The sequence below is a fragment of the Ictidomys tridecemlineatus genome, chromosome 1 (assembly GCF_052094955.1).
Source record: "Ictidomys tridecemlineatus isolate mIctTri1 chromosome 1, mIctTri1.hap1, whole genome shotgun sequence".
Taxonomy (NCBI): domain Eukaryota; kingdom Metazoa; phylum Chordata; class Mammalia; order Rodentia; family Sciuridae; genus Ictidomys; species Ictidomys tridecemlineatus.
In genome coordinates this window covers 172,113,770-172,136,855 of record NC_135477.1, presented here as the reverse complement: position 1 = coordinate 172,136,855, position 23,086 = coordinate 172,113,770, and the positions used below count along the sequence as shown (strand labels likewise).

At 36.9% G+C, this 23,086-nt stretch overlaps 1 long non-coding RNA gene across 1 annotated transcript in view; it reads right to left on the bottom strand.

Annotated features, from left to right (window-relative positions):
* The window catches only part of LOC144366600 (uncharacterized), a 94,868-nt gene extending 72,218 nt beyond the window's left edge, over positions 1 to 22,650 (bottom strand). The window contains exon 1 of the long non-coding RNA XR_013425676.1: positions 22,536 to 22,650. This is a non-coding gene — a long non-coding RNA (uncharacterized LOC144366600). The remainder of the gene's footprint in view (positions 1 to 22,535) is intronic.
* Between the last annotated feature and the right edge of the window lie 436 nt (positions 22,651 to 23,086).

Below are 23,086 nucleotides of genomic sequence, written 5' to 3'. Positions count from 1 at the left end.
GTTTGATCCTCAGCACCACATAAAAATAATTTTTTAAAAAATAAAGGTGTTGCGTTCATCTAAAAAAACTAAAAAAAAATTTAGAAAGAAGAAGAAATAACCACAGTCAGAAAAGAAAACACAGTAACATTAAGCAATCATAGAGAACCAACACAGAAATACATAAAAGCGTAAGATCACAAAACAGGAAAATTAATGAAAAAGAAGAATGCAGAACTCCATCCCTAAAATCAAGGAAAAGTATTTCATTGTTACAGGAAGCATTTCACACGCTCAGGGAAAGTTTGTAGTCAATGTATTGTAGAGGAAAAGGGTCAGCTCAGCAATAGATGTTTAGAATAATGGAAGTGGAAAACTGAGATGCTGTTCTGGTACATCTTGAGGACTGATCTCACCCTTCTCCCCCTCCCCCCCCAGTGATAATGGGGGCTGCTGACACGGAGAACATGATGTTTCTACATATTTCTATAACTGCAAATTCTTATTTCAGTAAATGTTCATTCTCCTGGAGTCATGTTAAAAACTAAGGACTATTGCACAGCCACAACTCCGCTTTCCTGATCGAGCAGGTTTTTCTCTTGCAGGAAATAATTCACCCATAGCTACTGGATGGCATTCAAGAGTCTTAAAACCAGGGAAATCTCTCATGCAAGGAATAATTTTTCAAATAATGTCAGAGTAGGAGACCTTTCTAAATATTGCTCAAAAACCAATAAAGATGAAATGATTCTCAAATTTCAAACACATCACTTTTACACACACACACACACACACACACACACACACACACACACACTTTAGAGAAACTCAGGAAAATATTTTATCTTCTCAAGTACTGTCTACAGACTATTTCTTGATATGGAAAGTGTCTCCAAATCGATAGACAAAAAAAAAAAAAATCCTAGTAGAAAAATTAAATAAATGACATGAATGTAGCTTACAGAAAAGAAATGATTTTCTTTTTCTTTTTTTAAGTATTTGGGAAGATTTTCAACCTTATTCATGAGGGAAGCAATACAAATCAAATCTAAAAGCTGTCATCTTCACATGTCACATTAACAAAGATCTGAATTTTAAAACATCACTGGGTTGTGAGGGTGTGGGTCAACAGGCACCTTCTTCTTTTGTTAGGTGGTAAATTGGTTTAATTGTAACACAATTCACAATCTTTTCTAATTTAAATATGTAGTCATTTTCACTACAAATTCCACTTTTAGCAGTTAACCCAAAAGGTTAATCTCAGTCATATATATAAAAATTGCGTTGAAGCATCCTAGTGATGTCAAAAAGATTAGAAACAATATAAATATCTACTAGGAAGCATGAGGTGAAGTAAATAATCCACATTTACACCATCTAAAACAAGGCGATAGCTTAACAGAACTGGACAATTTTCATATATTGATATGTAGCCTCTGGGATACATGAGAAAAGTAAGTGAAGAACAACATTTATAATATGTCAATATTCATGTTAAACCTCAAAGAACATTCCTTCTAATGCTCACATACATAAGGACCATTTCACCAATAGCATTGATGGTGCTTGTGTACCTACAGGACTCCAGGGTACAGATCTGGGAGGGAGACTAACTTGCTATTGATGCTGCCTTGTAATTTTTAAATTATTTACCATGCTTGTCTAGAAACGATTGGATTAAACAAATAATTCAAAAATAAACAATAAATTATGCATGTATATATTGGTCATTCATATCACTTGGGATTTAAACCAAAATGTCAAGGAATTTGTTAGGGATTTTTTTTCCTCCTAGTTACAAAAATATTGATCCCCAAATTCGCTCTCTGTGTGTGTGTGTGCATACACATATGCATGTAAAAATTTATTTCTCTACTTATATAAAAATGGTTTGTATTTATTTGTTCAGATATCAATTTCTTAATCATTGGTTTGTCTTGATAAATAACTTAGGTACTTTAAATCATTTTCAATATAAATCAACCAACCAAACTCCACTAAGTTGAACACAGTTTTAATGTTCATTTCATCCTGATGTTGAACTTTAATTCCTTTTTCAGTACTTTATGTAAAGATTTTTAAAATTTATTAAGATCAATAAATAAATGACCGACAATGAGCTCCATGTATTTAAAATGGGAAAATTGATAAATTCTGACACATTTTACTGTTTTATGCTCATCATATTATGCTAATATTTAATTTTGATCTTATCATTGCTATGATAAGGAGAAATTATTATAACCACTAAATAATTGAGCTGCAATATACCAAAAATAGTAAAAGTTTGCAATTGGATAAATTTTCATACATATGTGCTCAAGAAATCATCACCACAATTAAGATATTGACTGTATCTACCAGCCTCAAAACTTTCTTCATGAGTTGGGCATGGAGGCAGAGTCCTATATTCCCAGCGACTCACGAGGCTGAGACAGGAGGAGTGCAAGCTCAAGGCCAGCCTCAACAAATTAGTGAAGCCCTCAGCAACTTAGTAATACCCTGTATTGAGATAAAAAATAAGAATTGTGCTGATATAAACATTGATGTGGTTGTGTCCCTGTAATATGCTGTTTTTAAGTCCTTTGGGTATAGATCGAGGCCAATCCTAAAAAAACAAATGGTGAATGTGTTCTCTGATATAAGGTGACATACACATACAAATGTTTGATATGAGCTAAAAAAAAGAGCAGAAAAGAAAGAAATTATGTGTTTATATTATTATAGTTGAGTAGGGAGGGGAGCATGGGAGGAATAGATGAACTCTAGATAAGGGAGAGTGGTGAGAGGGGAAGGGAGGCGTCAGGGGGTTAACAGTGATGGAGCAATGTGATGGACATCATTATTCAAAGTACATGTATGAAGACATGAATTGGTGTGAACATACTTTATATACAGAGATATGAAAAATTATTCTATATGTGTAATAAGAATTCTGATGCATTTCACTATCATGTATTTAAAAAATAAAACCAATAAAAATTTTTTAAAAGTAAAAAATAACAAGGGCTGGGAATGTGGCTCAGTGGTGAACTGCCCCTGGGTTAAATTCCCAGTATCAAAAAAACAAAAAACACCTTTCTTCATGCCCTATTCATCACCGTGTTTTCTTTACTTTCCAAGCAACTTTTTTTTTTAAAGAAAGAGAGAGAGGGAGAGAGAATTTTTAATATTTATGTTTTTAGTTTTCGGTGGACACAAGATCTTTATTTTATTTTTATGTGGTGCTGAGGATCGAACCCAGCGCCCCGAGCATGCCAGGAGACAATGCTATTGCTTGAGCCACATCCCCAGCCCCTCCAAGCAACTTTTAACATGCTTTCTACAGATTAATTTACATTTTCTCGAGTTTTATATGAATAGAATTCTACTGTATATACTTTTGGTCTGTTTAGCTTAGCATAATTATTTTGATATTCATCCCGCATTGTTACATGTGCTAATAATTCTTTCTTCTTTTTTGTGGAATGGTATTACATTATATGGGTAGCCATGAATTGTTTATTTATCCCCATGTTGATCGAAATTTGATTTAGATTCAGTTTTTAGCCCCTTTAAACAAGACTGTCAGGTCTTTACATTTTCTTTCTTTTCTGCTCTCTTTTTTTTTTAGCTCATATCAGAGAGTGAAATGATTGTACAATATGGTAAATGTAGGTGTAACTCTTGAAATTTGCCGAACTGTTGTCCAAGGTCATTGACCCATATTGTAATCCCAGCAACAATGTATAAAAATTTTTCTTCTTCTACATTTCCTCCTACAATTGATGTAATCAAGTCTTTTTAAAGTTTGTCATTGTGATAGTATGAAGTATTATCTCCTTGGTAGTTTTAAATTGCAATCGCTAATAGCTCTGACAATGGCTTCACATTTATACAACGCTGCAATCACTGTATGAGATTTCCAATCTCTATATACTTGCCAACACTGTGTGTAGTGCTTAAAATTGCATATATACAAGACTGAAAAAACTAAATAGAGGTATTCTTACCTTAAGGTGAATACTTGCGTTCTTATTAAGCCTGATGTTAACCACATATTTTTCCACACAGGTCCCTTATTAGGTTGAGGAAGGCCATTTCTATTCCTAGTTCACTGAGTATATTTTGTCATAATATGGAATTGAATTTTTTTCAAATGCCTATTCTGCAATAAATGAGATAATCATGTAGATTTTGTCTTTTTACTAACAATAGGTATACTACCTTGATTAATTTTTATATGTTGTACTAATCTTGCATTAATAATGTCTACATTTACCACATTGTAAAGCCATTTCACTCTTGGATTTGAACTAAAAAAAAGAACAGAAAAGAAAGAAATTTCGCGTCTATACAAAGACATGGATTTTCATGGCAGTTTTGTTTAAAGGAGCTAAAAACTGAATCAAAACCAAATTTCCATCAATATGGGAATAAATAAACAATTCATGGTTATCCATAAAATTGTATTATAGTACAATTTTTATATGTTGTACTAATCTTGCATTAATGTAGAATAAATCGCAATTGGTGGTGGTATATTATATGTTTTAGGTTGATACATTCTGTCTTCTACTTTTTGTTGAGGGCCTTGAGTCTATACTAATAAAGGACATTGGTTTGTCATTTTCTTATGATGTGCTTGTCACCTTTCATATCACAGTGGTGTTGTCCTTATAAAATTATGGCAGGATTGTCCCTATTCTTTTATTGCTTGGAAGAGTCTGTGAAGGGCTGGTGTTAATTCTTTCAATTGTTGGTAGAATTTACCAGTAAAATCTTCTCATCCTGGGCTTGGCTTTAGGAAAAAAATCTTTGGATTACTAATTCTATCTCTTCCTGTACATGTATTGAAATTTTTCTATTTTTTCTTGTTTCAATAGTTTATGTCTAAGACTTTTCTACTTTCTCTAAGCTATCTAATTTGTGGACATTCATATAATTCTCTATAAACCATTTCACCTTCACATTTTGAAAGATAGTTTTGCTAGCTATGGATTTCAAAGGCAACACAATTTGCTTTCAGTGCTTTAAAGAGGCATTTGGCCCTGTGGGAGTGCCAGGTTACACTTCAATCCTGTGGCTGCTTCTTCCCTCCTGGGCAACTTTCTTCCACTCATGTGCTGACCCGAACTCTGTGGACCCTCTGTGGCCATCTGCGTTTCCATCCCTGCACTCTGTCCTATGAACTCCCCTGCTTGTGTTTCTTCCCTCACTGTAGTATATCCCGGGAACTCTCAAGGAACTAAGCTGGAGTACCTGTAGGACTTCCCTCAGGCATTTCCTGTTTCTCAAGGACCACTTCTTTTCATTGCTGATGTCCAGTTTCTTGATAAGTATTATTTCATGTGTTTTTATGATTTTTTTTTTGGTTTGATGTTTCCAGTGGGAGAATACATGTGATCCCTACGATACCAGATTAGCTACAATCACAAGCTTATATATGAAAAGGGTCCTTGTTGAGTATTATTACAAACATCCCAGTGGACTTAGGGTCTCCACATATCAGAAAACTGATACCAGCAAAATCACCTCGATTCCTATCATTTTCTTGTCTTTTTATACACACCTGCATTCATATATTAATCATTCAATACATGCATGTGTATTAGTGTGAGGTATTTTCTAGTCATAATAAATATAGTGGAGAAAAAGCTAAGCACATTCTCTGTGCCTTAAAAGGGTCTTATTGATGATTGAAGAAAAAATATGTTCCCAAATGCTGAAAAGATCTGGCCCAAGGAGCCTACTTTAAACAAAATGAATCCTAAATGTTACTTTAACTAAGTTGAACTACATTTTTTGAGTATTAATTTCTTGTGTATCTTTAGTTAGGGTGTGCTACAGGGACAATTCTTGGCAGATTTGGAGAAACAAACATATCTGCTAGTCTTTTTAGGGAAGCAGGAGCTGGACCTGAAACTTCTTTGCATTACCTTGGATCATTTTTCATCTGACATCTGAGCAAGGGTATACATATGTTTGGTTTTGTGCTAAATGACCCTGGCTTCCACAGGACACTCTTGTCCCTGAGGTTAGGGACAAGAAGAGCTGCCAAAACTTGATCTGGCCTCTGGATTCCAGTAGACTCTACTTCCACCCCACCTTACAACCATCTTCTCTGTTCACAGGACACAAAGTTAACCCCCTACAGAGAGGGTTTAGCTTCCATGGTTGCTTAAGTCTAATGCCCTGTTTAAACTCCCTTTACCTATGTCTGTATCTGAATAACTTGCAAAGCTCTCCTAGCTGTTCAAGTTTGGGGTATGAAACTAAGTGTTTTATCTCCCTAACTTTGGACCTTACCATAATTTCAGGAAAAATTTTACCTTATGATCCTATTCACTTTTATACTCAAAACAATGAAGCCATCAAAGGATTTTTAGGATGGTGCATAATATACGATTTGCCTTTCAAAAATATAGCTCTGCCTCCTATATGATAAGCCATAAAGAAGACATAAGGCAAGATGTATACTTAAGATGCTATTTGGGCAATTCAGAGGGAAAATGATAAAAGCATTAAAGATTAAGATGCTTTGATAAGGTTATTAGGAAGTAGAATTGATAGAATCGGTCATATTTGACGTATATTAGTTCATAAAATATTTGCATCTTGAAAGAGAAAATAACAGATAATTCAGAAAAACAGATGAAAATTTGCTTACTAGTGACATTTTGGGCACCAAGATTCCTAAGTAGAAAATAATTTTAAAGAACAAAGATGTCTCTTCAATATCTCTTAGTAGTGTGACATCACCCTCCTTCTAAACTTGATTATATAGCTTCTTGCAAATTGTGTTCTATGCACCAGAACCTCCTCCATCGCTGGGAGTTTATTAGAAATGCACAATGTTAAGCCTCATGTGTTCCTTTCTGGATTAGGATCTGCACCTTTGCAAGCTCCCCAGCTGCATCACTTGCACACCAGTCAGAAATGCTCTGCAAAGATTCTGGCAGGTTGGAAAAACTCTAAATCACATCTTGCTCTCCTGACCCTTTAAAGTATAACTTTGCAGACCCAAGAGAAAATGACTGGCTCTAGAAATGTTTAGAATTTTCCTTCCCCCGTCTCAGAGCATCATGGAAAAGCTTCACGTTCTTCTTCACACTTATTACCTTCAAAGTACTATTTTAGCCTCTTCCGCTTGGCTGGAGCAGGTGGGACTCTTGACATCTTATCACCACTTGTAATTTTTTGAACATCACAACAGCCATGGCTGTCAGTGGGATTTTCCAAAGCATTTGGCAGAGAGCAGACTTAGCACAAATCCAGCAAAGCTAATAATAAAAGATCTCCCTTTGGGATGCCTCAGAAGCAGATGTAAAACATTATCTAGTTATAACTGGATTAAAGAAGTTTCTTCTGATGAAGGCATTTTTCCTCTTTTGTAATGTTCTCTTACTAGTAATGAGCAGAGGCTAGATGATGTTATTTATATCTCCAAATGCTTTTAATGAGACCAGAGTGAGCAGTGGGCTTGAAAGCAAAAGCATCATGTTCTCAGACAAGTACGTGTTCATAGATAGCAACTGTCCCTCACACTCAGCAGAAGTTCACTCATTTCAACTTGCTGTGGGGGGAAGTGCCTAACATTGTGCTCCACCAGGAATTATTCATTGATGTATAACCAAATAAATGAGAACCTATGGTATTACTGTTTAATTTCCGACCGTCACCAACGTATCAAGCTATTTAAAAAGTGGAAAATCATGCAAAGTGCATAATTCCCTAATATAAGAGGCCAAGCATCTGAAAAATTTTGATTGAGGTAAATGATTTGATTTCCTTCTCTGTGCCCAGAATTGGAAGATTGATCCATGTTCCCTTCTTGGCTCTATGATTTGGGAAGGAAAATGAAAGAGAGATGCTTGCAGTCATTGGAACCTTGGGTTTAATAATCTAGAAGTTTCTTCCTATACCAAGTGCTGTCTTTCACTGAGAAAGGGAATAATCAGGGAAGCATGATTTAAGGGAAGAATTGTCTTTGAAAGAATTTATATTTTGACATTTTTAGTGAAATCATCCCTAAGGTATCAGGCAGTGGAATCCTGAATAGACAAAGCAATATTTTTCGATTTCTAGATCCTGACACTTAAAAAATAATATTTGTGTCTTTGTTCTCTTAAAGAAGTCATTCAACACATGACAGCCTGTGTGTACCAGGCATTGTCCTAGGCTCCAAAGACATAATGATCTAGGAAAACAAGGTCACCCCTGTTGCTACCATTGGAGAGGTCTATGGGTAATGAAATACATGAAGGAGAAAAGGATCACTCCACATATTCATCTGTGGCACAACCGAGGTGAAGCAGGGAGTGTTCATTGAGAGTGACTGAGGGGTGCTTGTTTTGGTTTGGGTATCAGAAAAGGCTTGTCAAGAAAGAGGACATTTGAGTGGAGACTGAATGATAGGAAAGAACCATCATGCTTTCCGTGCCTTTCCTTCTCTCCTTCCCTCCATTCACCTCACCCCAAATTCCTATGAGCAAACTCTGGCGTCCCTAGAATTAGGCATTCACTTTTGACCCAGGTGTGACGCAGTCACATCATGTGACTTTGAGGGGAAGCTGCTGGGGAGAGGGCAGTTAATCTTGTGGCTAGTAGATGACCCACCTCTTTCAAAGACAGCTGTGTCCTACCACAGCCAGGCATATGCTGGTGTGGAAGAAAGAAAATAGAAAAAGACTCGAGGGGAAGAAAGCTCAGATGTGTGAGGTGTCTTCCTTCTTAGAAGCGAGGGGGTGAAATTTGGGTCTTCATGAAAGTTGTACCTCCAAAAACTTCTGGTTTAAAACACAGCACAATGGCCAGCACATGCCTGTAATTTCAGCCTCTGGGGAAGCTGAGTTAGGAGGATCATGAGTTCAAAGCCAGCCTCGGCAAAAGCAAAGTGCTAAGCAACTCAGTGAGACCCTGTCTCTAAATAAAATACAAAATAGGGCTGGGGATGTGACTCAGTGTTTGAGTGCCCCCACAAAAGAAAAGAAAAGGAAAGAAAAAAACAGCACAATGAATATAGTATCCAGATTGCATCATGTAATTTAGAGTTAAACAGTCCAATCTCAATAAAACATCTTCTCATTTCTTCAAACTCTGCCTTCCTAATGATGCTCCCTGTACAGAGGGACAATGTAATTGTTGCTTGTTGGTGTATGAATTCAATGTAATTTCTCTGATTATTTAGACAGCTCAACACGTGCTTTTCTATATGTGATTCCAGGCAGTGAGACTGGCTCACTGCATCACTCACCTGTTTTCCTTTTAACACCAAACCCTGCAAATTATGGTGATTTATGATTTTTCATTCAAAAAAATAAGCCTGTTATTCCTTTATTATTTCTGCTAAGTGTACAGTACCTTTGACCTCATTGAATTCAGTGAAACCTTTGAATTAGCAAGAAGTTTTCAAAGATAATAGGAAGGGGAATGTATATAAAATTTTTAGTATTTTCTCCATGAGATCCTGAAAAATTGATGAATCCATCGGGATTTCAAAGAGTTCACAGTTTAGGAGGATTCCCGTCTTTGGTTTTCTTCATTTAATGAAGGTTCAAGTGTAGAGTAATGGTTTGTCAGTAAGAAAAGAGGATGAGCCAGAATTCCTCCTCAGTGGAGTGCTGAGGATCAGCCAGAGGAATTCTTGGAATGGTACATGGTATTCCCAGCTCTCTTGGTTCTGAAATTATTTGTAGTCACCAAAGAACCAAAGCTTTCCATAGTGGTTGCACCAATTTGCAGTCCCACCAGCAATATAAGGGTGTGACTTTTTCCCCACATCCTCGCCAAAACTCATTGCTGCTTATATTCTTGATGATTGCCATTCTGACTGGAGTGAGATGAACTCTTAGTTTTGATTTGCATTCTCTAATTGCTAGAGATGTTCAGTAGTTTTTCATGTATTCGTTGACCAATTGTATTTCTTCTGTGACGTGTCTGTTCAATTCCTTAGCCCGTTTATTGATTGGTTGGTTTGTTTTTAATGTAAAGTTTTTTGAGTTCTTTGTATATCCTGGAGATTAGTGCTCTATCTGAAGTGCGTGTGGTAAAGAACTTGGAATGGAACCACCATTTGACCCACCTCTCCCACTCCTTGGTTTATACCCAAAGGACTTCAAATCAACATACTAGAGGGACACAGACACATTAATGTTTATAGCAGCTCAATTCACAATAGCTAAGCTATGGAACCAACCTAGATGCCCTTCAATAGATGAATGGGTAAAGAAAATGTGATATATATATATATATATATATATATATATATATATATGCACACCCACGCGCGCGCGCACACACACACACACACACACACACACACACACATATTACTCAGCCTTAAAGGAGAATGAAATTGTGGTATTTGCAGATGAATGGATGAAGCTGGAAAATATCATGCTAAATGAAATAAGCCAAACCCATAAAACCAAAGATCAAATGTTTTTTCTGATAAGCAGATGCTGATCCATAATGGGGTAATGAGAATTAAGGGCCTTTGGATTGTGCAGAGGAGACTGAGGGGAGGGCAGGAGCGTAGGGATGGAAAGGACAGTGGAATGAGACAGACATTATTACCCTGTGGATATGTATGATTACGCTACTGGTGTGACTCGGCACCATGTACAGTCAGAGAAAGGATAAGTTGTGCTCCATTGGAGTATAGTGTGTCAAATGCATTCTACTGTTGTGTATAACTAATTAGAACAAATAATAATAATAAAAGAAAAAAAGCAATTATAAGAATGGTGACAGCTTAGAACATTGAGTGGGTGTATTGCACACCAGGTGTTGTGGTAATGTGTGCAGTGTACCTGACCCTCACAGACCCTAGCTGAGCACTGCCCTGGAGGACCAGATGTTGATAGATTAAGTGACATTACTTCTGAAGCTGAGGAAAGCATCAGGTATTCTAGCCTAGCCCGTATGCCATTGCTGTATTGGCCAATATGAGACAACTTAATGTCACCTTCAAAGACAGAGGCTAATGGCCATCTCCAATTATTTTGCAAGTTTCTGAGATTTGCAGGTGTTTTCTTTTTCCAGAAATCAAGTACTTACAGAGCTCCTCTGTCAAAATTAGAACACTTGCAATTTTTGGAAAATATCTTTTGAAAATTTTTATTGATTATTTTCTTGTCCTTAAGGCAGTAAAAATATTGTTTCTCAGGTTTGTTGCATTTTCGGATTTTGTCTGAAACCAGAAGTCACTAGTAAAGGAAAGGGTCAGAGACTTAGTTCATTATTATAACAAGTCTTGACAAGTGTTTGTTGGTTTTAGTCACAAACTCATGCCTGGGTGCCACTTCCAGAGAGTCTGACTTCATTGGTCTGGGGTTTAGCCTGAGCAGTAGAGGGTTTTTGTTTTTGTTTTGTTTTGTTTTAAAGCTTGCCTGCAGATTACACTGTTCAGGTTTGAAAATTGAGAATCACTGCTTTATAATGCTTTTCTGATAGAAAGTACAGAAGTGTTTGCTCCAATTTCTTTATTTGAAAAATGAGGGCTTTCAAATAATATTTTTTTACCAGTCATCTTTTAAGGAGTAGAGGCTCTTTGTATGAATGAAAAAAAAAATGTCAGGAATAAAATTTAATCAAAGCTTTACTTCATAAGCTTCTATGATGAAGGTGGGATGGGGCAGAATTTGGAGGAAAAAGGAGAATCGGCTTGGTCACCAATAATTCTGCACACCCGTCTCCCCTCCACTTCAGCTGAAGCCATCCTAAAGTAGCATTTTCACTTCCTGACACATAGGAGTTGATAATACTTGGTAGCTCTCCCAGGTGAACGGACAGACTGCTAACAGGATACGCCGGGAGGTAATGATTGGGGGTTTAGCCACCACTTCAGTATCATTCCATGGCTGAGGGGTGATGATTTGAGGGCATCTGAGGCCAATTTATGGCACTCTAGTTAGAAATAAGCTCTGCCTTAAAAGATAAACGTAGAAACAAGGATTCCTAAAAGCAGTGTGAAAACCAGTCAGTGGTCCCTAGGCCCTCTTTGGACCCTGAAAATGTGTGACCCAGAAAATAACTAATGCGTGGTTGATTGAGTAAATAGGTTTTGATGACTCACAGTGAGAGGTACTATTCCAGGCTCTGGAGATACAGCAATAAACCCCAAAAAAGTCTCGTCCTTGTTCTCAGGAATTCTTAGTCCACAGAGAAGATGTGATAACAAATAAGCGGCAAATATTTTAATAAATGTTAAGGTAGCGGTGTGAGATATTAACTGTGAGGTTGACTTCAGTCAAAGAGGTCAGAGAAGAGGCACTTTGTGAAGGAGATATTCACGCCACAGTGGAAAAATTCAGCAGAATTAAGCGACTTAATATGCAGGAGCAGGTGCTGCTGGGAGAGCGTGAACTTTAGGAGCAAGCAGCCAGAGCATTTGCAGAAATCCTGCAATGAAAAAGAGAGCTTGCTGAGGTCAAGAAGGCAGAAGTTAGTCAGTGTGACTCGTGATTGATGGGAAGTGGGAGAGGGACCCGACAAAGGGAAAACAAGAAATGGCTAGAGCATACAGGCCTTCAAGGTCACAGGGAGGGTTTGTGAATCTCTTTTGACAGAATGAAAGGGCCCTGGAAAATTGAGACATTATGTGCAAAAAATTTAAAGGTGATCCCTTTGGCTGCCACATGGACAATAAACTGGAGGATAACAAGAGTGAACAGAGAGTCCATTTAGGTGGCTACTGCAAGAGTTCAGGAAAGAACCAGGGCTCAGACAAGGGATTGACCCAGAGGGAGAGAAGTGGATGAATTTGAAATTCCTTTTAATGAATCTGAAAGACTTTCTCCTGGGGGAAGGGACCATAAAGGCAAGGGATCCCATTCAATCCCAGTCTCTAGTTGGAGATTATTATCCCTGTCCTGTTATCATTCAGTCTACTGAGCCACTGAGCATCATGCACAGAGAACTGAAGAGTGTGGTTTTTAATTCCCTAATCTTTCTGAAAGTTGGGATACAATTTACTGTGATTATTGTGAAGAAAAATGGAACAAGCCCCAGGAATCCTTCATGAAGATATCAAATGCAATGGAAATGCAAACCACCAGCTACTGCATGTCTTGGTACTGGAAGTCGCCCACATCAATTTAAAAAGTTGTCAAAGTTAAACGGACAGATAATGTCATGCTGAGCTTTAACGTCTAGACTATTTACTTCTTAATAAGAATTGATGGCTTGGGCTGGGCTTGGTGATTTATTACTTTATAACCTGGAAGAGCCAGTAACAAGTCACGTGCCATGTGATGGACATTGTGCTATGCAAGCAATCTTTACTTCATTTGCTCCTAGCAAAAGCTAACTGTAGGACTCGTCCTCATGTAACAGCTAAGAGAGATATTTCTCAATGAGACTGAGACTTGGTTATTTGAGCTGACTTCGTAGCTGGGAGGGGATTCTGGCAACCAGAACTCACACCAGGTTCTCATACCATTCTCAGTTTTTATATTTCAATTTCCACATTTGGATACAAGTGTGTTCCTGAAAATATTCCAGGTTGGTTGTGAAGATCCAGTTAAATAGCATATATAAAAGATAGCTGCATATTGCAGTACATTTTAGTGAATATATGGGATTTGAGGCAGACCATAAGCACCATGTTTTCATTCTGTTCTACAAGATGCCCATAAACTGGATACTTCAGAATCTCAGTGTGCAGTGCTCTTCCAAGGTCTGAAGATGTCCTTTTTCTAATTAAAGCTCCATCTCCTGGTACTTGTCTGAGGTGATTGACATGAGATAACTGTTTATATCTTCCTCCACATCATTGAATTTAGAAATGTCACTGATGAGACAGTAAGCTTTTTAGGATGTTTTGAGATGATGCAATTTGGGATTAAACTGTGCCAACAACCAAGAATTATAAACTTCAAAATGTCTTCATAGATAACGAAATTCCACTTAAGGCCATATGCTATAGAAATTTGGGCAGATATCTTTGTCTCATTTCTGACTGTGCTCAAAAAAAGAAAACAATTAGAAGAGATGAGGGAATTGCTCAGAAAACCAATGATGAAATAACTCCATTCTCATATTGAAAATTTGAGAGTCATATAGACCAATTTATGTAAAGCAGACAATTAGTAGAAAAGAGTAGCAGATACTCCCTTTCTTTGCAGACTTAACCATGCAGGTGACATCCCTGGGCATTTCAAACCTACCTTGATTAATTGGAAAGATATATAGATGCACACAAATACTGTGATTTCTGTTTAGTCCAATAAAGAACACAAACTCAGCATCCCAGTAGAAACAATACATCTTATCCCACCTTGTCCTGGGTTTATCACTTGAGGAAGGCTTAAATGTTGTTGGCACTTCTTGCAAGATAAGGTGATATTGGACTTAAGAAAACCCAATTTGTGGTGACATCACCAGTCACAAAGAACTTAATTAACTCTGTACTTGCATTTGTGGGAATATTGATAGCTTCTAGATTTTTCAGGGAAAGAAAATAGCATCAAATTTCTCTGGACAAAATCTCTGCCTACATATTTTCACAAATTCTAAAAGACCTAACTACAGTCACTTATGAGCTGATCAGGTGCTTTGGAAATTCTTCTAACAAGTGAGCAACTGAAGTGATTTTTTTTTCATCAAAAATCAAAACCTGATGGGAATAACACCATTTCTACATAAGTCTCTTGAATTGGAATCATATACGGTGGATCTGAGTCATGTAGACATTGGGATTCAACACAAGGAAGTTCGAAGTAAGCACATTGGTGCCAAAGACAGCAGTATCCCTTGCCAACATGTTGCCCGGTTGTAATCACTGTATCTGCCAATTAATTCTAGTCACTAGAAAAAGGTTAGTATTTACCAATAGTCCCTCCACTAAGTGCAGAATGAAGTGATAAAGAACACAGACATTGTCCTCAGGGTTCTAAAGGTCCAGCCAAAGAGAGAAGACATATGTGTACAAATGGTACTCAAAGTACCATGCAGTCAACAAACAGGGCTTCAGTAACTTGTATTCTATTTGAGCTGCTCAATTTAAATATTTCCCATTTATTCAGCAGCTTTGCAATTACTTTGGTTAAGGAAAGACTAACTCAATTAGAAGACAGAACTAACTTTCCACCAAGGTATTCAAAATTGTACTTGCAGGACCCTATCTGAGTTGTCTTAAAGGTCAGGAAGAATTTGAGAGAGGGGAGGGAGAATGTCTTACCAGGTGGGACAAAAGTAGGAGCAATGGTGGGTTTTGAGTTGAGGCCAACAATATAGGAACTTAAACTAGAAGGGGGGAACCGTGGGTTAGGAACTGCCCACATGGTTTTCGCCACTAAATTTTACTATAACTTAGTATGTTTTATTATATACTCACATGTATACACTCACACACACATACATACCTATGTGTATTTATTTATATTGGTTTAATATCTCTATGCAGATTAGATACTACCTTGCAGCAGAATTCAGCGGAGATTAAAGGCATGAAGCATGAAGCGTGGTGCCAAGTACATAACTAGAGCCCTTTAAGTGCTAGTAGCCACTATTAAATCAGGCAGATATCTGTGATCGTCATCAGAGGAGGAGTGCATTTATTATAGAATTATTTCTTGCCTGTATACCTCACTATGAGTTTGTTCAAAAACCTTAACAGAGGTGAGGATCAGTAGCCTTGAACCAGAAGTAACTAACTCCCCAGGAAGTGCTGTGTTCTTTGCTGAAGCTCAAGTGGAAAAGTGAGCTATAAAGAATGGAGATTCAGTCCTCTGAATTTCCATATGAGGGCCTTGGCACCTTGGAGACACCAGTGACTAGTGGCACTGTTAACCCTGAAGAATGACACATAGTAGTGCTCAGGAGAATCAGGCTACAGATCACACAGAAGCAGCTGTGGTGCCCAGAAGATTGGAAGATGCAGAGGGATGACCTTGCCTAGAAAGCAGTCAGAACCAGAGGAGAAAATGTGGTACTCTTTTAATGATAATGGACCAAACTTGTTCAAAAGTCACTTCTGGGCTTGTGGGAGTTCTTAGGAAGGAAGATAACCCTCCAAAGACTAGAAAGCCTGCAAACAATGTAGAAGAAAGATTGTGGTTGGCTTGATTCCTGCCTTGGTCCCTCTGTCTTCTCCTTCTCAACACCATGGACATCTGCACAGTAAGTGCCATAAGTGACCAGCCAATGCCCTACACTAAAATTGTGCTTATAAATAAATGCATTGAGAAGAGATAAGCTTTGGAAAAAATAGCAGGTCCTACAGTAAAAAGATTACCAAATGCTTTCATGGTTGAAGCAACAGTATAAAGAAACAAGGAACAAAAATGATCACAATGGATATAGAGGTCAATGTCTACTTCTCAATGAATATCCAGTAAATAGAAAATGCTCCGAATGAATGAGATCAATTGTGGAGAAAAATCAATGTGGTAAAGGTATGTGAAAACCTTAACTTTAATGGTTCTCATTTTTATGGATAAATTCTATTTCAGAAGGAGCCAAGGAACAATAAAACCACTTGGGCCAGTCCTTCTCTATTTTCTTCATAGGATAGCTGTATTTCTGGAGCCCAACCTAATTCCAGGTCATGCAGAAACAGAGGAAAAACTATTTCATCTCATGATGTCACATAACTGTTTTGTCTTCTTTTTTTTGTGATGAATCTATCTTTAGAAAAACTGGGTTATTTACAATAACCCTTGAATTGATTGCAATTATTAAATTCATCATTCATTCATCAAATAATTGTGAATCTTTTCAATGCATCAACAAGCACTGTTATAGATATATGTAGAGACAAGCAAGACACATAAGTACCTGTTCCTACAGATATTGTATTTCATGATGTAAGATGAGCCATAAAGAAGGAAGCAAATAATAAAATTACTTCATGAAGTAATAATGTTATAAATAGCAAAAGTTATGCGCTGAACAGAGCATTTGTGTGGCGGAGGGTGCTCATACATATGCACCACACTAGGTAGAGGGATCAGGAGAGGCTCTCTGAAAGAGTGGGCTTTGAGGTCTGAATAATGGGAAGCCAGCCATGTGAAAAGCGTGGGAAGAACTCTGTAGTCAGAAAGAACTGTAAGTGAAAAGCTCTGGGTCAGAAATAAACGTGGAGCAAATAAGTTCTTGAAACAGAAGACAAATGAGCTGGAACATAATGAAAAAAAAGTGAGACAGTACTAAGAAATGAGAGGGGAGAGAGAGACAAGGGCCAGGACCTGGAGCGCTTCCTAAACTTCAGAAATGCGATTACGTTTTATCGGAGCACACTGGGGAACTACTGGAGGGCATTCAGAAGTGATATGGCTTATTTTGATTCTTTAGAAGATTATTTTGGCTGCAGTGTAGAAAATAGATTAGCCAGTAAATCTCTTGACTTCATAACTGCACGGTTAGATAGTAACTACCAATTCCTTGGCCAAATTTAAAGGCGGAAAATTTATTCACTGAACCACGCTGTGCAGTGGAAATACAGTGGCAAAGATGTTGCCTCTGATCTTGCGAATCTTACAGTCTGCAAGAAAGTAAACAAATAACTCGTTATACTTTCGACTTTACCCAGATAAAAGTACAGAGAATGCTCAATTTCTACCTAACTTGACTGGACGATTTGACTACTTAACATGGACTAGAGGAATGGAGCCCGTGACTCCTAAAGTGAACAAAACTCATTTTACCAAAGGGCCCTCTAATAAGCAGAAGCTCTTCTATTGTCAGTCCTGCTTCAGTTGAAACCAAACTTGAAACTCAGTCAAACCAGCTTACAACTAGAGGTGTCTTGGAGATCGCTGGCTTCTTATAACCGGACACTCCAGCCCTGAATAGGCTGAGTTAACCTCCGTCTTGCTCATTTAAGGAATCAGGTGGTGAACTTCAGTGCAGCCAAGGAAGTTGGAAAGTCAAGGCAACAGTATTGGGGGGTAGGGGAGACTATAGTCTTGGGTCCCAAGATCCACAAACAAATCTGAAATCCTTTGGCAGTCCCTGAACTTCTTATTACAACAAGGAGAATCCACAGTGCTCAGCAGATAGGCAGATAAAAGGATCAGTAGACAAAAAAATAAATAAATAATTCATCGTCAATGTAACCTATGTTACAAGCAATATTAAAGACAGTTCTGCAGGCTGGAATGAAACCAAGGAATACGGGATGGAAACCTGTACTTTCAAGAAGAAAGAAAGAACACTGAAAGTCTAAATTAATTAATTAATTATTTAAAATATTTTTTATTAGTTGTTGATGGACCTTTATTTTATTTCTTTATTTATATGTGGCATTGAGAATCGAACCCAGTGCCTCACACATACTAGGCAAGCGCTCTACCACTGAGCCACAATCCCAACTCCTAGATTTATTTTTTCTTCTCTTAATTTCTTTAAAAGACATGACTATTCAAAGAAAAATTACAACATGTATTATAGGGTTGATTATTATATGCCTATACAATATATAAAGTCACAGTAATAATAACCCATAGGCTAGAGAATGATTGAAACCATAGTGTTGCCATATTTTTCTATTTTTCTACATGTTTTATAAATTAATTCCAAAAACACTGTGATAAGTTAAAGATAAATACTGGAATCATAGAGCAGGCACCAAAATAAAGTCAATAGGATTAGCTAAAGAGCCAAGAGGGATTAAAATGAAAATTTAAAGGCTACCTATTAAACATAAGAAAGTCAGAACAAAATAGGAAAAGTTTTAAAAATTACAAAATAGTAGTTAAATATAACTATAGTGAAGGTTACATTTTATAGACTAAATACACCAATTAAAATATTCACTATTGAATTGCATTTAATAAAAGACCTACTTATATGTTATATATGAGAAATCTGGTAAAAGTATAACATAGCTAGGTTAAAACTCAAAGAACAGAAAAGAAGTGTCACATGAAAGTGGGCTGAGAAAGCTGGAGGGTTTATATTCATATCAGAAAAAAATAGACTTAAAGACAAAAAGCATTATCAGAGATAAAAGGAACATTTCATGATGATAAACAGGCAATTCATCACAAGAACAAAACAACCATAAATGCATATATGCCCGATAGCTTTAAAATACATGAAGGAAAAATTTATAAAACTCAAGGGAGAAAGAGATAAATCTTCAATCACAGCTGGATATTTTAACTCTCTGAGCTAATTTACATTTATGGACTTCACCCAGTAACTATAGATTTTACATTCTTTCTAAGTGCACATAGAATGATCACCAAGATCATCCCTATGCTAGGCTAAAAATAAATTTTAATAGATTTCAATGTTAAATGTTAATATGGGTTTAAAAACCAATGATGAGGGCTGGGGTTGTGGCTTAGCGGTAGAGCACTCATCTAGCACATGTAAGGCCCTGGGTTCGATCCTCAGCACCACATGAAAATAAATAAATAAAATAAAGGTATTGTGTCCAACTACAACTAAAAAATAGATTAAAAAAAAAACAATGATAAGAGTTTCCAACTTAAAGAGGTAGAAAAAGAACAAACTGAACGTGTAAGTAAAAAACATCAAGGGAAACTTAAAGAAAATAATTTCAATGAGAAAGACAACCAATATAGAAAATTAAGAGAGAACTAGCCCATTTTCTAAGTTCTACTTCTTGTCTAACCATTAAAATAGGGTGAAAGTAAAGAAAGCATTAGATTTCCAGGGAATCCCTATGGTTTTGTTGTCTCAGCACCAACTTGGAGTCTTAAGTTGGATTTTCTCAAAACAGAAGCAGAGCTTAGTCACCTTGGACACAGACTAATTCTCCACCTCCAAGTTTCTCCACGTGGTTGGTCCAGGAATCTGCTTTTTACAGTCACCTCTGGCATTCAGCTCCCCTGTGTGACAGCTAGATAAAACCTGCTTCATTTCCCCATGCAGGCCCAAGTCCTGCATGATGTAGACAGCACCTCTGTGTCATAGCATGCATCAACAACACTCCTGCCAACACCTCAGCCCGACTTTTCCTGGGCATAGCTCTCCTACAGAGGGGCGTTCTTGATGGGAATAAATAGGACCCAGGTCAGGCAAGAGCCAAAAGGACATGTGCAGTATAAGCAAATTTCCTGCCAGAGGGACAGCTGGGGATCAACCCCATTGATCAGGATAAATAAATACCTGTGAAACACATGCCCCAAGCATCCAAGACCAAGTTCTCTGGAGCCCCGTTAGGGCAGGGCTAGACTTTAAAGCCACTCTCAAGAGAGAGACCTTAAAATGAAATTGGGTGGTGAAAGGGAGTATAAGATACTAATAAGAACCCATATACTAACTTACTTTTCAGTGGTAACCAGAAAAATTCAGGGACACATATAAAATAAATTCACAACTTGAAGCTTTTTGGAGTGTCCAATTATTTTAAACTTGTTCTTCAAAGCCCCTTCAAGGAAGTCTTTTTATTAAACATTTCAGGGATGCCCATACTCTGCTTGGTATCAAGACAGCATTCATTATAGTCTCCAGGGTCTAGAGAGACGTCTATTTCTGATTCATAACTTACACCAAAAGTATTGACCTGAGTTGTCCCAGTGAAAGTCTCCTATTAGAATCTCCATTTTTCAGGTTTTCTCAAAAAGACCCTGGGAAACTGAAGCCGAAACTCACCAGTTTTAAAATACTTGTAGGTCAAAAGATGTTGCAGTTTTCTGCCTATCCCCGTGGGTTTAAAAGCAGAGGGCAGTGAACATTTTCTGTAGAGTCACACTGTAAATATTTCAGGCACCAATGATGACTTATGGGGTCTCTGTCACCCTTCCTTAACCCTGCAGGGCCATGCACAATAAGTGAATGAAGGAGTAGATTGTGTTTCAATTAAAGTTCATTTACGGAGATTAAAATTTAAGTTTCATGAAATTTTCATGTGACACTGTTTCTCATAACCATTTTAAAATGTAAAAACCATTCTTAGCACAGGGAACACCCAAAGCAGGCTGCGGCCCAGATATATCTCACAGGCTACAACCTTCCAACTACTGACCGAGAAGTTTGCCTGATAAATTTTTGCTTCTTTGTTAGTCTTCACTAACATATATTTATACGTTATACATATGTGTGTGTGTATCATATGGATGTGTTAAATACATGTGCACATACAAAGTTGACCGTGATTAGATATTCAGCTAATCACATTTAAAAAGTTGAGAAAATGTGTCAAAACATATTAGAAATGCCTTGAGATTCCATTAATTCTCCTAGAATTTTGTTCACTCTACTTTTAGACTTATATCTTCATGAAGAGTTTGAATTGGAAAAAGAATCCACTGAGCGTATTTCATAAAATATAAATTAAATACATTCGTACATGTGCTTAGTTGGGTCCTTAATTTGAAATTTATCTATTTTTACCTTAACATAATAGAATTGAATTAACCAAAAGACATCAATTTTAGCATAATGTTTAAAAAACATTAACAAAGGAAAATACTAGGTATTCAATATGTTCACATGTTCAATATTGATGCCATTTTACAGTAATATTTTTAAATATTTTTTTAATTGTAGATGGACACAATACCTTTATTTTATTTATTTATTTTTATGTAATCTTGAGGTTTGAACCCACTGCCTCACATGTGCTAGGCAAGCCCTCTACCACTGAGCTACAACCCCAGCCCCTTCAGTAATCTTAATAACTGTTTTGTAATAGGATAATATGCATAATAGATGTTATAAGTACTTCTTTTGACATTAAATGTATTACCAAGATAAAAAGTGTTGACTGAGGACCATCAATAACTTTCGTCTCTAAGGGGGAAAAAAAAACCCACAATCTTACAATGATATTAATTAAGAGTAGGGGGGAAAAACAATTAGTGTATAGTATATTATAGTAGAGAATGTCAATATTTAAAACATAAAATGTAGAGAGATTGGATTAATTTCTGAAAGCAAAGTGTGCAGCTTAAAAGAAACATGTCTTCTTTCCATGAGCCAAGCAAAGTAATCTTTACAAGTATTAACATTGGTGAATAAAAACATACAAGATCTGTACATCTATGGTCAATTGATTTTCAACAAATGTGTCAAGGCCATTTGTGTTTAACAACTTGTTAAACTGTATACCTGCATGTAAAAGAATGACATTGGATCTGCCTCATTCCATATGCAAATGTTAACTTACCAAGGATCAAAAATCTAAACTTAAGAGCAAAATCTATAAAACTCTTAGAAGAAAACTGTCTATTTTTATTTATCAAGTAATCCTAGGAATAAATAATAAGTAAAATTCCTTGAATCTTCTAAAGGATATGAAATCTAAAATCAAAGGCATCTTTAGGGTGGCTAATTGAGTTACTTGACTTGGTACAAGACATGTACCAAGATACTTTTCCATAACTGTGAAAGGGAGAGATTCAAGGTTTTTCAACAAACACAATATACTTGTCTTACCTACATCTTCCAGAGGGCTTTATTCCACAGGTTTCTGAATCTATAAATCTGATTTTGAAATCTAAAATCTTTTAAACTAAAATATTATGAATCCCAAGATGTTTTTAACTTCTTTTCAAAAACAAGAATACAAAATTAAAACAACTTAGCCCTGGACCTGAATCAGATGAAAGTTCTCAGAATCATCAAAACCCAAATGATAATTATACTTGAAAGCTTACCAAGGGTGAGGATGCAAAAACAGGGTCTGAATTTCCAAGAGAACAGCACGGAGAGCCAATATGCTTATTGTGCCCTGAATGCCAAAAAAGCTTGAATTCTCTAAGTGTATCCAATGTGAGGGTTGGTTTTTTTTTTTTTTTCCAGTGTTTCAATAAGACATGAAAGATAGCCTTGAAAAATAGCCCATGAAAGATAGCCTTAATCTAATCCATGGAACTACAAAGGATCCGAACCTACTGAGAAACCTTATCTTGAAATCCTAACCATGAAAGCAAACTATTTATTATTGGAAGATATTGTTTCAAAAAGAAAAGGCGGAGATGACACATGGGTGGTAGTCACAGACTTGTGGGCTTGATCAGGAAGGATTGCATTGGATTGGAAGGGCTCTCTCCTAATCAGAGGGGCTGGAGGGCCTCACACGAAGAAGCTGATATTTCAGCCAAGATTTCAAAGAGGCGAGAGTGGATACTCAGCAAAGGACAATAGAAAAGTATTCGGCTAAAAAGAAGAATACCCCCTGTGCCTAAGCAGAAACAGGAGGATTCAT